General features: G+C 38.6%; 1 long non-coding RNA gene across 1 annotated transcript; it reads left to right on the top strand.

Annotated features, from left to right (window-relative positions):
- Nucleotides 1–705: 705 nt before the first annotated feature.
- On the top strand, nucleotides 706–4,080 carry LOC135207157 (uncharacterized). The gene is made up of 4 exons (XR_010312901.1): nucleotides 706–910; nucleotides 1,713–1,817; nucleotides 2,008–2,131; nucleotides 3,814–4,080. It is a non-coding gene; the product is annotated as an uncharacterized LOC135207157 (long non-coding RNA).
- The last annotated feature ends 8,746 nt before the right edge of the window (nucleotides 4,081–12,826 follow it).

The following is a 12,826-nucleotide window of genomic DNA, read 5'->3' as shown; positions in this document are numbered from 1 at the left end:
AGTTGATCAACAAAATAAGAACGATTGAATGAGTTCGTCATGAACACAGCGCATCAATGTTCCAAGAAAAAATTACAAACGAGTTAAAACCATAGATTATTGTTAATTTTGGCTCTCTGTCTGCCTGTCTATCTCGTATCTCCGTATCACGTAAATATCTAAAATAAATCTTGAGTCTTTTTTTCACAAATGTTTGCATTTAGTTCTAATGAATACTGTCAGCTAGAGGCATGCTAAATATTATTTCCTTCAATGTCTTGACACGTTCTACGATGAAAAGTAACTCAAAATATCACCTGGTGATAGAAGGACTATGAACAAAGACGATAAAAACAATAATTAAGAAAGAACAAATGACAGTAGAAGGTACTACAACGGAAGAATATTAGATTTAAAGAACAGTTCTTCCATTCTGGTAATTTATTTATTTAATAAATGGAGATTTTTTATTCTCGATTCACCAGATGAACTGAAAATAAATTTTTTTTACATATAATTTATAAATGTAGCAAAACAACGGTGAATTTATAGGATTCAGCATAAAATACTCCTTAGCCGATTCCTTTCCGTTCTCTCTGAACCAAAACAAAGTCTTTGTCACAGGTGTTTATCGTCCATGTGTGAAAATCCTGGCCTTATTAATCCTTGGCGATGACGTCAACAAACACTGATTTCGTTCGGTGTAAGCACTAAGCAAGTAGGAAATGTAGACCTGCTACATATTGCTCGGGTTGTTGGTGATGTATAGTGTGTTATTTCGTTCTTTCACGTTGGAAGTTTGGAACTTCGGCGTGTTTGGTTCAATAGGCTACTGGTAGGGGTTACAGTCGGTATCTCGTTCGTTGTATCCCAATGGTCTGGGCTGCTGCACTATACGGTTGTGAAGGAGTTGAGAGTGTTCTACGATGAGGTAAACCAGTCTAACCTTCAGGAGTGCCGACTTGGAATAAATGGGAACCTGGAGACTTTCCAGACGTTAAGTTTCAGTTTTGTTTTAGTTTGAAAACTGTATTGGTTTAATTTGGGTTTTTAACTTTTAAAGTGTGTTGCAAGTCGTGCACTGATTTCACTTGCTCTCTGATGTTAATGACACATTGGGGCAGTAGGTACCTTTTTAAAGTTTTTCTTGGAAGTCTTTATTTAGCTACAATTATCCTGTTTTTGTTATGGCTTATTAATTTTGCTATTTAAAAGTTCTTAGTTTTAATGTTTTACTGTATCTGCTCTCATAGCGGTATGTTACAGACAACATTTCCTGAAGCCTTGCCTTATTGTTAAGCGTTATAACATAACTAGGGTAGATCTATGTAATAACTCTGGGTCTGGTCTTTGTTTGAAAATTAGTTTCCTACAGTATATTGGTTGCTTATTATGACTTTACAGATGTTTTTGGGGGCCGCCACAGGTCTAGTATTAAACACGACGAAATAAATTTGATATCCCGATCCTTAGTGGCTGTCGTATTCGCGGGACCGTTCCTTGCAGTCCGTGCGGAGTTATTGCCTAGAATCACCCTAACTAATCCTGAAAGGAGTAAGATGAACGGTCATTGTACGTTCAAATATTAATTTTAGTTAATACTGCTCAGGGAAGTTTTTTTTTTTTTTTATTGTATTGTCACTTTTATTCACTACGCTTCCTAAAAAAGCGATCTCGAGTCTTAACATCTCTGGGATAATTTAGTTCTATACTAAAATTTTAAAGGTTTTCAGGTCCTTACAAGTGCAACGGAAGACATTTTTCGAAGTACAGTGGTGGTTTCGTCAGTCATGGATTTTATTTCTCTCATCACTGGAGAATACTTCAGTTCTAATAAGGTTAGTATCCAGTCTGTGCTGTCCTTTGAAATCTGCTAACGACTGATTCAGTGTTAAGGTACTATTGTCTTAGTTTAGCTTTTCAAAACACACTAAATGTCTTAATGACATATCTAATTTAATCTTAACAATAAGTTTATCACTCTGGGTAAACAGAACTACCATATTGAATATTTGTATGTGCTTTCAGATGATAGTGATTTCAAGATCTTGAACCCTAGGTTGGCTTTTCTCAAATCACCCATTTGATTAGGAAATGCACTATTCTCCTTTTTTCTTATTCTGTTCAATTCAAACTTGGTATAATAACACAGGTAAGATCTGAAGTTTAAAGTTTTTTTAATCACCATATTTTTTAACCTTCACTTTTTTTACTTTTGTCAATTTATTTTATTCTTTAATTTTTAACTTTGTCAATTGTTTTTCAACCTCCGATTTTAACTTTTAAATACTTTTTTAATGTTCATTAAGAAATAAGTTTTTCAAATATTTTTCAGCATTTTTCGTTTCAACTTTCCTTTTTTTTTTTACCGCATAAAGTTTTTTTTAAAACTTTCATTGTTAACCTGTGTTATTTTTTATATACTTTATCAAAATTAAATTATCTATTTTCAATTGTATCAAATGTCTTTTCATTTTAATTTACCTCCACCCCTACAGGGGCGGTGCTCCTGTAGGGGTGGAGGTCCCTCCCACGTCCTGTCCCGTAGGTCTTAAGACCTGCGGGCATGTTCGTGGGAGATATTTTTCTCAAAGGTATTGTGCACAAGACCTACGTTTTAATTAAGATAATTTAATTAAACTTCCTATTTTGTGTTAAAAAATTTTGGCTTGTAAGTTTAGTTTTAACTGGAATTTTATGAACTTAACTTTATTTATCTACACTTATGTTAAATTTTTTGGCCCTTGTAAATTTGAAAATTAGGCCTTTAGAACTTAGTTTAAAGTACAGTAGCAATTAATATTTTAGTTTTGCCAAGAATATGTCCTTTAGACTTTTTAAATTTTTAATTAGTACTTTAAATAAATTTTTTATAGATTGAGTTTTAAGTTTTTCTCACTTTATATTTGACATTAATATCTATTAAAGATCGAGTTAATTTGTCACAATTTAAGTTTTTATTAAATGGAGTCTAAGCCATATTCAATGAACAAACAATCCCTCAATGTCTGATCCATACAATGAACAAACCTATGTTACACCATGAAGTGCCTCTGTTTTATGAGAGAACAGTTCTATCATAAGGAATTGTCACATTTAATGGACCTTCCCTGAGTAATTAAAGGCTACTACAGTTATACTGCGCTTTCCCTTGGTCACTGTTAACATTAGTCAGGTCACCGGGACTTCACTTGTTATACCATTTGTTCGGTATTTCTGGTTGACTTCACTCGTTACCATTTGTTCGATATATCTAGTGACTTCACTTAGCATTTGTCTCGTATGAATGATTACTTCACTTGTTTGCTCTCTCTGGTGACTTAAATTATTAGCATTTGTTCTGAATATCGGGCGACTTCACTTGTTTCTGTTTATCTAGAGATTTCGGCATTTGTGCGTATGTCTATTAACTTCATTTGTTGGCGTTGAAATTGCCAGCAGTGGAAAGCGCAACTGTTGACTGTTGTTTAAGCACTCTTATTTTTTCTAGACCTGGGCACTTGACGTTACATTTTTTGTGGGACCCAGTCACTTTTATAATTTTGTTTACGTTAAGGCCCTAAACATTTGTATAATTGCTGGGTATGAAAGAAACCTTTACGAATCGTATGGAAGTAGTTTATTTAATACCAGTATAAATTTATTTCGTATTTTTACCATTTCAAGTTAGGATTACTAAAAGATACGGACAAGATACAACTACAGTTTGAGAGTTTAGGAAACCGAATTCAGATTTCTGAGCGGCGCGTATGTTAACTGAACGAAAGTTTTTTTCTTTCCAGCCAGGAGAAGCATGTAATGAGTTAAGTAGCTAATGTCCAATGTACTTCACAGGAATCTATCCTTGGCGCAGATGCTGGAAAAATGTGGCAGTGACATTCCTTGTGCAGAATTTTAAACTTGTGTGACCTATTTTAACTTTTAAAAGTAATCTAAATACGCATCTCGATCCACGTATCCTATACTTGGGTATGAATGTCATTTTGGAGTAATATGACGTTTGGCAGTTAGAATGGTAGTATAACACTTTTTCAAGAGTAAGCTATGGATCACCGTACTGTTCTTGTTAGTCAAGAAATATAAAATATATTGAATACTTCACTTTTGAATTATTTCTTTTCCTATTATGTCCCACTTTCCTAAATTATTGCCTATTAAGCCTAATATTGATTATTTTACGAAGTGTTGGAATTAAAGCCTAATATTTCAAATTAAGGAAAAAAAAAAAAAAACTTTTGGTCATACAGGTTAAACTTCAGTCTCTGCTATTTATTGCATTTGCCCAGATGGTCAATACGTAATTTTTACTTTAGCTAATTGGAAAATTCATGAACAAACTTTTCATTACCCTTAATTTTGTAATAAAGATTTAAACTAATATGTGTGTAAGCCTATATAAGAACTTTAAAATTCTAACTATTTTACATAGCATGAAGGGTGAACGGACACCCCAAATAAAATGGAGGCAATGTAAGGATAAAGTGAAAAAGATCAAACTAGTTTTATTGACTAATACCCTCTGTTCAGCAAAGTCTGAAATTTGCATGGAAGTTGTTTGTTTGTATGGTGTTTTTACGTTGCATGGAACCAGTGGTTATTCAGCAACGGGACCAACGGCTTTACGTGATTTCCGAACCACGTCGAGAGTGAATTTCTATCACCAGAAATACACATCTCTCACTCCTCAATGGAATGGCCGGGAATCGAACCCGCGGCCACCGAGGTGAGAAGCAAACACCAAACCAATCACGCATGGAAGTTGACAAGAAAATGAATGGTGCTTGAGGGGTTCCTTTTCCTCTAAACCATTTCAGTTATCACTACAAAGGGTTTTTTAATTTTAATCTATGAATAAAAAATCGGAGCAAGAAATTCTGAATGTAACAAAGGATTAAATCGCACCTCAGTGGAGTGGTTGGTATGGTGTTGGCGTCCCACCTCGGTGGTCGCCAGTTCGATTCTCGGCCATTCCATTGAGGAGTGAGAGATGTGTATTTCTGGTGATAGAAATTCACTCTCGACGTGGTTCGGAAGTCACGTAGAGCCGTTGGTCCCGTTGCTGAATAAAACCGGTTCCATGCAACGCAAAAACACCATACAAACAAACTAACTAGTTAAAGATTAAAGACTAATAAATGAATTCGCCCTGGTAAAAGCAATACAGGTGTACCTGAATGTTTCATGCTAGACAATGGAAGGCCATCATTAAGTAAAGTCGGATTACGGTGACAAAATGCCGTAGTAAAACTTATTGGGGTAATTGAATTTAGCAATAACAAGCAGTAACTATAGACTTGTCAATTAACTAAAAGTAAAGCAACTACTCTGGGAAAGAAACACTCAAGAAATGAGATCGGGGTTTGTTGTTGCCTGGTGTGGTGCAACTCCTCGATTGGTGGTTCGACAATTTGTTGATCAGTTGACTACTTTGAGAAGGGGAGGCAAGTGTCAACTATACTATGTACCCTCACGAGCCCAACTCGTCCGCCTCGTAAAGGGGTAATGCCGTCAGTGGACCTCATGCGGTGCACTGTAGGTATTACTTAAGGTTCTTTGCAGCATGCCTTCGGCCCCTAGCTGCAACCACTTTCGTTCCTTCTACTGTACCTCCTTTCATATTTTCTTTCTTCATCTTACTTTCCACCTTCTCCTAACGTGATTCACAGTGCAACTGCGAGGTTTTCTCTGTTACACCTTTCAAACCTTTTACTGTCAATTTCCATTTCAGCCCTGAATGACCTCATAGGTCCCAGTGCTTGGCCTTTGACCTAAATTCTATACATTCAACTCGACTCGACCAACCCGTCGGTTTATGATGGTTTAGATTTTTTCACTCTCTAATGGTATTAGTTCACAGTGTTTATGATGGGCTTCAGCTCCTATGTGTATAATACTCCAGTGACTCTGGAATAGTTTACATAAGGTATCATCTACTATTACACCGGCTATTTGCCTTTGTGTTGGTTGATGATATTTTACTATTCAAGGTCGTCTGCAGTGGAAGGGGGGAGGAGGTTGGGGGACTTCGATTCCCCCAGGAACAACGTTGTCTTATTCTTTGTATATAATGAGAATGCGATTATGCTGAGAATGAGACCTAACTTTAAAGCGTAGTGGAAATTTGGTTCACCTTCAAGAGCTTGCAATGAAGGCGCTTCTGCAGGACGTTTTGATGAAGTTGCCTTCGTCTGTCGCTGTACTGGGTCCTTTTACGATACTTGTTTATGAGATTTTGTTGCCGTTTCAGTCTTTGTAAAGCCACTGGGGTAACAACGGTCGAACTTTGTCCGATGTGACGTCAGAAGCGGAGAAACAGCGGGAAAAGTCAGAACTTTGCTGCATTTTCTCTGCTTCTGACGTCACATCGAACAAAGTTCGTCGAGCAAAGCTCGGCCGTGTGGAAGGGCATTTAGAGAACTTGCTGAGAGCCGGAAGGTTCTAACGGTGTAACTTCACCCCCTTGAACAGGGAAAATGGAGTGTGGCCAAAAAGTGAATGTGTGAGCAATAAGCTACAAATGTACTTTAATATCTAATTCGCTCTACCTCAGAATTAATATATTTTCATATATGTTAACTGAAGGGGAATTTTTAGTTGTTAATAATTTCGTCGGCTCCCGGGTGCGAACCTAGGAACCCAGAAATCTGGACGTACAGTGGAGCTGTGTGGTTAAAGGCGCTTCACTGTACGTACTGATTTCTGGGTTCCTAGGTTCACACCCGGGAGCCGACAAAATTATGATCAGCTAAAAGTTCTCCTTCAGTTAACATATATGAAAACATATCAATTCTGAGATAGAGCGAATTAGATATTAAAAGATTATTTGTAGCTTAATGGGTATATATGAATCACGGTGATGTGATCAGACTCATATATATATATATATGTATATATATATATATATGATATATATATATAGTATAATATATATATAATATATATATATAATGTTATGTAGTTATGTTATGTTGTTATGTTGTATATATATATATATATATATATATATTATATATATATATATATATATATATATATATATATATATTTCTAATCAATTTCATTTTCATCGTTACCAAATCACAGCGTTCGGAACAGCATCGCCTGAATTTCAACTCGTCAAACCAGTCTTTTACCGTATATAGTTCCTTCAAGAGAGTCGTTCACGAAATCCTCGGCATTCATCGTCGCCGACTTCTGCGATAAAATTCCCAGCTCGATATGACTCGGAAAAGATTTATCAAGAACTTACTTCTTCAGGGTAAAGGCGTCCTCAGACTTCTTATCGTTTATGACGTCGTAAAAGACACGAAGCCTAATTAGACTTGACTGCCTTTCAATTTTGCTTTGCTGCTTTGTTCAATTTTGTTGGAATGGTTAAAGATTTAGTATATATGAAATGTTTCTGTAAGTTTCTACGTGTGTGCGTTCTTGGACATTATTATTATATTTAAAATCTTGCTAGTGTTTTCATCGTTGGGACTTAAGCAGAGGCGTAAAAACCCAAAGTTTGAATAACAGTCATTAAGAGAGGATAGTGGCGGGGCGGGGGTGGGTTGGGGCCCATGAATGAGGTGTGGGGGAATGAATTATCAACAAAAGCTTGTATGAAAAGGAGGTGAACTGTCTAAAAGACCTGTGCAATCCCTTTCAAAATTTCCTCTATTATTATTGTTTTTATTATGACACTTTGGTTCACAAGTTATGTATATTTTAAAGTAAATTGAGGTGCGACATCTTTGCTATTTTGATTTCAGGCAATTGTATGAATTCGTGACTTACTGATGATGAAACCTACTATTACAAGACAGACACATCATTTTCCACGATTAATTATAAAGGAAAATGAAAACTAAAAACAACAGTAAAAAGAAATTCTTCTGGGTCCTATCTCATTTTGTAGTAACCTCTGCAGTTCAACGTGCCAGAGGAGAGCAGCTTCCTTCAGCACGAGCCAAAGGGAGCTTAAAGCGTTCCTGCAACAGGTAGCAGCAGAAATGATATCATTGCAGACATCAGATTCCTAACATTCCGCTCGGCCAGGAAATGGTACGCTATGCTAATTCCAGAGGTGGTTTCAGCTTCTACTGTTAGATTTGCATAATGATTAGAGGAGAGAGTATCTAATTCGATATAATTAACACTATCAGAGTTTTAATTTCTGACATGAAAAAAATATATTTACATTAATTATTTGTGGGGGATTTTCTTTATCACCAAAATATTGGGCCTTGGTCAATACAAGAGACCTTGTGAGGCCGAGAACAAAGGAAAAAGTGGTAAAAGTGTTATAAAGGAAGAGTTTTAATATAATACACAGAAAATTTCACCGTGGATGTGGGACAGTGGTTCAGAGTAGAGTATAATAAGATACTGATATGATGCTGATGAACATTATGAGTTGCCTAAGATACAGGGGAATTTTCAGCAAAGGGGTTAATACAATTTATCAGCAAAAAGAGATATATGCATGTGAAAAGTTGTGTACACTGTCTAAGGCCACAACTGGGAAAGATTAAAACCATACTGGAACTCTCAGGTCCCCTGGTGGGAACACAACACTTACATGGTAGGATGAAAATTTCAGTAAAAAGAGGATATATATGCCTGTGATTATCGTGTTCACTGTCTAAAACCACATCTGGGAAAGTTTAAAACCATGCTGGAACTCTCAGATCCTCTGCTGGGAACAAGACACTAACATGGTAGGATGAAACTGGCTTAAGAAGTAGTACACTTCGAAAATAAGCGTAAACGTCATAATTAGATCTTGAATTTCAGTTTGAATCCAGCCTCTACTCAAAATCACCAATGATATTATTTCTGTTTTAATACCAGACCTCGATACTGGATTTTTTAATATATATGCTCTGAAATTTACTTAATATGCTTAATGTGAAGCACTTGCTAAAATCTATAGCAAATTTACTGTTACCAAGATAATTACTATCTTTTGCTTATGCTATAGCATTCAATCCCTTGGGGCTGGTAGTAATCACTGCGCCCATAGGAAAGGTTTTTTTGTGGTAAAACAAAAATCTACCACTTGAATGAAATAAGAAACTTCATAGCTAAATGACCATTTGGGCTCATCAAGATGTGACGTTTGATGTGACCTTTCCTCAGATGTGAACTCCCCTCTCTTCCCAGGATGATCGTGTCATAAAAAAGTCCCATTCTCACAAGAACCAAAAGTGCAAATGATCCCAGAAACCAAACTTGAGAAGCTGCCCCTCCATTCTTGATTAGTCCCATCACGTTCCAGTCATACTCTGTGAAGTATTTTGATCGCAAGTAACGATTCTAATTAGTTTTCACTGCTAATGGAATGTCAGCTGGATCTGCGATCGTTATCAGACAATCATCACATGGAAACTTCAGATGAAAAATGATTGATTTCTTAAACATTATATAACGACATTCTCAGTTATAATTCCCTCGTAGTGGGGTTGAGTCGTCAGTGCACCTCTTAGTTTAACCAGACCACTGAGCTGATGAGGAGAAGAAGAGTGCTCTCGGATTGTAAACACGCTTTGTGTGAGCTCTCTATATAATGAGTTTTAGTTCTAGTGATACTACACCTTTCACCGTGTTATATAAGTTGAAGTAAGACTCAGTGACCATTTTAGTAACAACAGTGTGTATATAGGATTTTTATACTAGTCTGTAGTTACGATATAAAAACTCATTCCCCGTGGCATACCCACTCGGTCGGCGGCGCCTCAGTTCGCGCATGCGTAGTGTATGTGTGATGTCACTATTGTGGCGTGAAAAGGCTGCGGCTTCACTAATAATGGATTACTCCGGACCAGCCTCTGTTTCTGAGGTTGATAATGATCTGCACCTGACTGATGATGAGGATGTAGATATGACTCATTGGCCACCACTCACACAATCTCTTCCTCATAAGCCCTCCAGTACTGTTGCTAATAACCCCATGAAGCGCCCAGTGAATTATGGGTCAGATACTAGCAGTGCTCCACAGTTTCCTGCTGCTAAAACATCCAAATGTCAAGAGATTTTCACTAGACAAAAGAGTGATGTCACTCTGCCTCAACCCCCTACACGACTTGCTTCCTCTGCTACCCCAGCTTTTGCTCCCCGTGATGAATATGTTAGGTTGGTCTTCAAAGAAAATTTGAGCACTGACACTAAACTACGATGGTTGACTGAAGTAAACAGAACTTTCAATCTTGATAAGGAGGTGAAGATGTCTGCTATCACATTTAAATTTGTATATATTGCAAGGAATCGTGAGGACATCCTTGGCAGGGTGAAGGGTGGTGAATTTCTGTCCATAAGCCTGGATATTCAAGATTCAATAGACAAACCCCGTAAGTATTTAACATATCTCATTACTCGTTACCCTATTGAAGCAGACCCTAACCTTGCTAAGGAACTGCCTGGTGTATACAGTGCACGAAGATTTCTTCAAAATGGGAACCCTATTAATCGCATTGTCATCACATGGAGTCTACTAGAGCCACCACCATCTGTTTATGAGTTTTCCTTCCTCCCTTGCCTCCCTCCTTGTGAATTACGCAGGATGAAGGATGATCAGCCCAACTGTTTCAACTGCTGGGGTACTGGCCATATCTCCCGATATTGCTCTGCCTCACCTAAGTGTGCCTGGTGTGCTGCAGCCCATTCCACACGCACCTGTCCATACCGTAAACCTGTTACTGATGCTTCCACCTCATTGTCAGAATCATCTTAAACTCCAGAGACTGTGCATTGGAAATGCCCTCGTTGTGGTGAAGCAGGAGTTAATGCATGGATGTTCCAGACGGTCGCGCGCTGCTACGCAGTCACTTCCACTGACACCACCACCACAACCAGTGTCAACCTCCTCGTTATGCCCTCCTGAATCAGCTGAAATTTCAAAACTTCGTAAGGCTGTTGCTGCCTTGGAATTGCACTGTACAGCACTAACGACACGCTTTGATGCTATTGATGCACGCTTCGATAGCTTGGTTGCTCAGCAGGCTACCACTGCAAGTAACCTCGACACACTAGTCAAGGCACAACAAGTTCTCATAACCTCTGTTGCCTCACTTACTGAGAAGCTAGATACTGTTGCCTCTTGTCTTGAAAGGGTCAGTGGCCTCCTGCCAGCTCAGCCTCCTACACTTGGTGCACCATCTAACAGTGCTGCTTCTCCGGTACATGCTCGACCTGTCTCTTGCAGCGTTAAGGGTAAACTTCGCTAGACTCATGCAACTACATGTCCTTTCATAGAATGCCCTTGGAATTAGACAATACTCCAGACTCACTGTACTCAGGACATATGTTTATCGCCATCACCCACAAGTAATATTTATTCAAGAAGCCTTCCCTGGCGGTGCTCAGCCAGGTGATGAAGCTCCAACACTCTCCGGTTATGTATCATATGTACATCATGTCAGGAATGGTCTTATTACTTACATCCACTCTACTCTCCCTCATCAACTCCTTCGCTCATCAGCAGATATTAACATGACCTTCCAACTTTTTCAGGTTAAGATAGGTGATGGTCATATTCAATTATGCAATGTTTACTCTGCCCCTGGCTTAATTAACCTCTCAGTACTTCCTACACCTACAAACCTTGGCATGATCTACATGGGTGATTTCAATGCCAGACACCCAGATCTTGGTAATGTCTCTCCGATTCCCAACCGCAGTGGAGTTCCTCTGCTCAACTACATCCATCGTTACCATTTAACCCGTTGGGATACAGGTGGTGCCACACACATCTGGGGGGGCACTCTTGATCATATCCTTACTTCTGGGCTCGTGGCATCACATGTCTCCTGTCATTCTGTTCCCTCGCTCTTTTCTGACCATGTTGCCTTATGTCTACAGTACGCAATACAGACTCATCCAAGTGACCCCTATCATCGTAACCACATCACCATTCCACCCAAGTACTGCCCAACATATGTTTCATACATCTCCTCTGTCCTACCTACCTTTGATAAACTCTCCAGAACACCTGTATAATTCTTTGGTAAAAGCTACCCATGACTTCTGTCAACTATATATTGTCAGACCTCACATTAAAAGTCACCTTGTTGCCCATGCCTGGACCTTGGATCAACGCATTATGCAAGCAGAGAGAGTTGCGGCTGATGCTGGCCTTGCCTTTCAGACACAACCGACACCTAATCATCTACTTCAATATCAGCAGGCGAGGGATGATTTAGTTGCTCTCCAAAAGTGTGTCTACACTGAGTCATGGTATAAATACACTGACCTAATTAACCACCAGAGTAGCGTTGGGACCATGTGGCATCTCATCAAAAGGACTGTCAAGAAAAAAACCACATGTGCACTTCATCACAGTCCACAAGCATATGCCCAGGATCTCATCACTACTTGGTCAACCCAGTCACGGTCCAATAATCTCCCTGTACAAATCCAAGAAGCACTTTCTTCCCAGAGCAATTTACGCAACCTTCGTCTGATGGCTGCATTGTTGGAATCAGATGAGGAGGACAGAGAGCTGATCACTGAGGATGAGCTGCGAGGTGCTGTTATGGGAAATAAAAATTCTGCTCCTGGAGATGATGGCCTTACTTATCAAGTGCTTCGTCTCCTCCAGAAGGTTCCTGGAAATCCTCTTCTACAATTGTATAATCTTTGCTACCAACATGGATATGTACCTGCTGCCTGGACCATTAGCACAATTATTCCTATCCCAAAGCCTGGAACTGATAAATATCGGCCTATCTCCCTCACCTCATGTTTTAGTAAAGTGTTTGAGCGTATATTACTAACCAGGCTAATGTACCGGTTACAAGAAAAACTTTCTCCCCATTTGTATGGCTTTCTTCCACAGAGGAGTACTCATCACTGTTTAGCTGAACTC

Source organism: Macrobrachium nipponense, chromosome 32 (genome assembly GCF_015104395.2).
Source record: "Macrobrachium nipponense isolate FS-2020 chromosome 32, ASM1510439v2, whole genome shotgun sequence".
In the NCBI taxonomy this organism is placed as follows: domain Eukaryota; kingdom Metazoa; phylum Arthropoda; class Malacostraca; order Decapoda; family Palaemonidae; genus Macrobrachium; species Macrobrachium nipponense.
The sequence above is the reverse complement of the archived record's forward strand: the minus strand, read 5'-3'. Positions and strand labels throughout refer to the sequence as shown.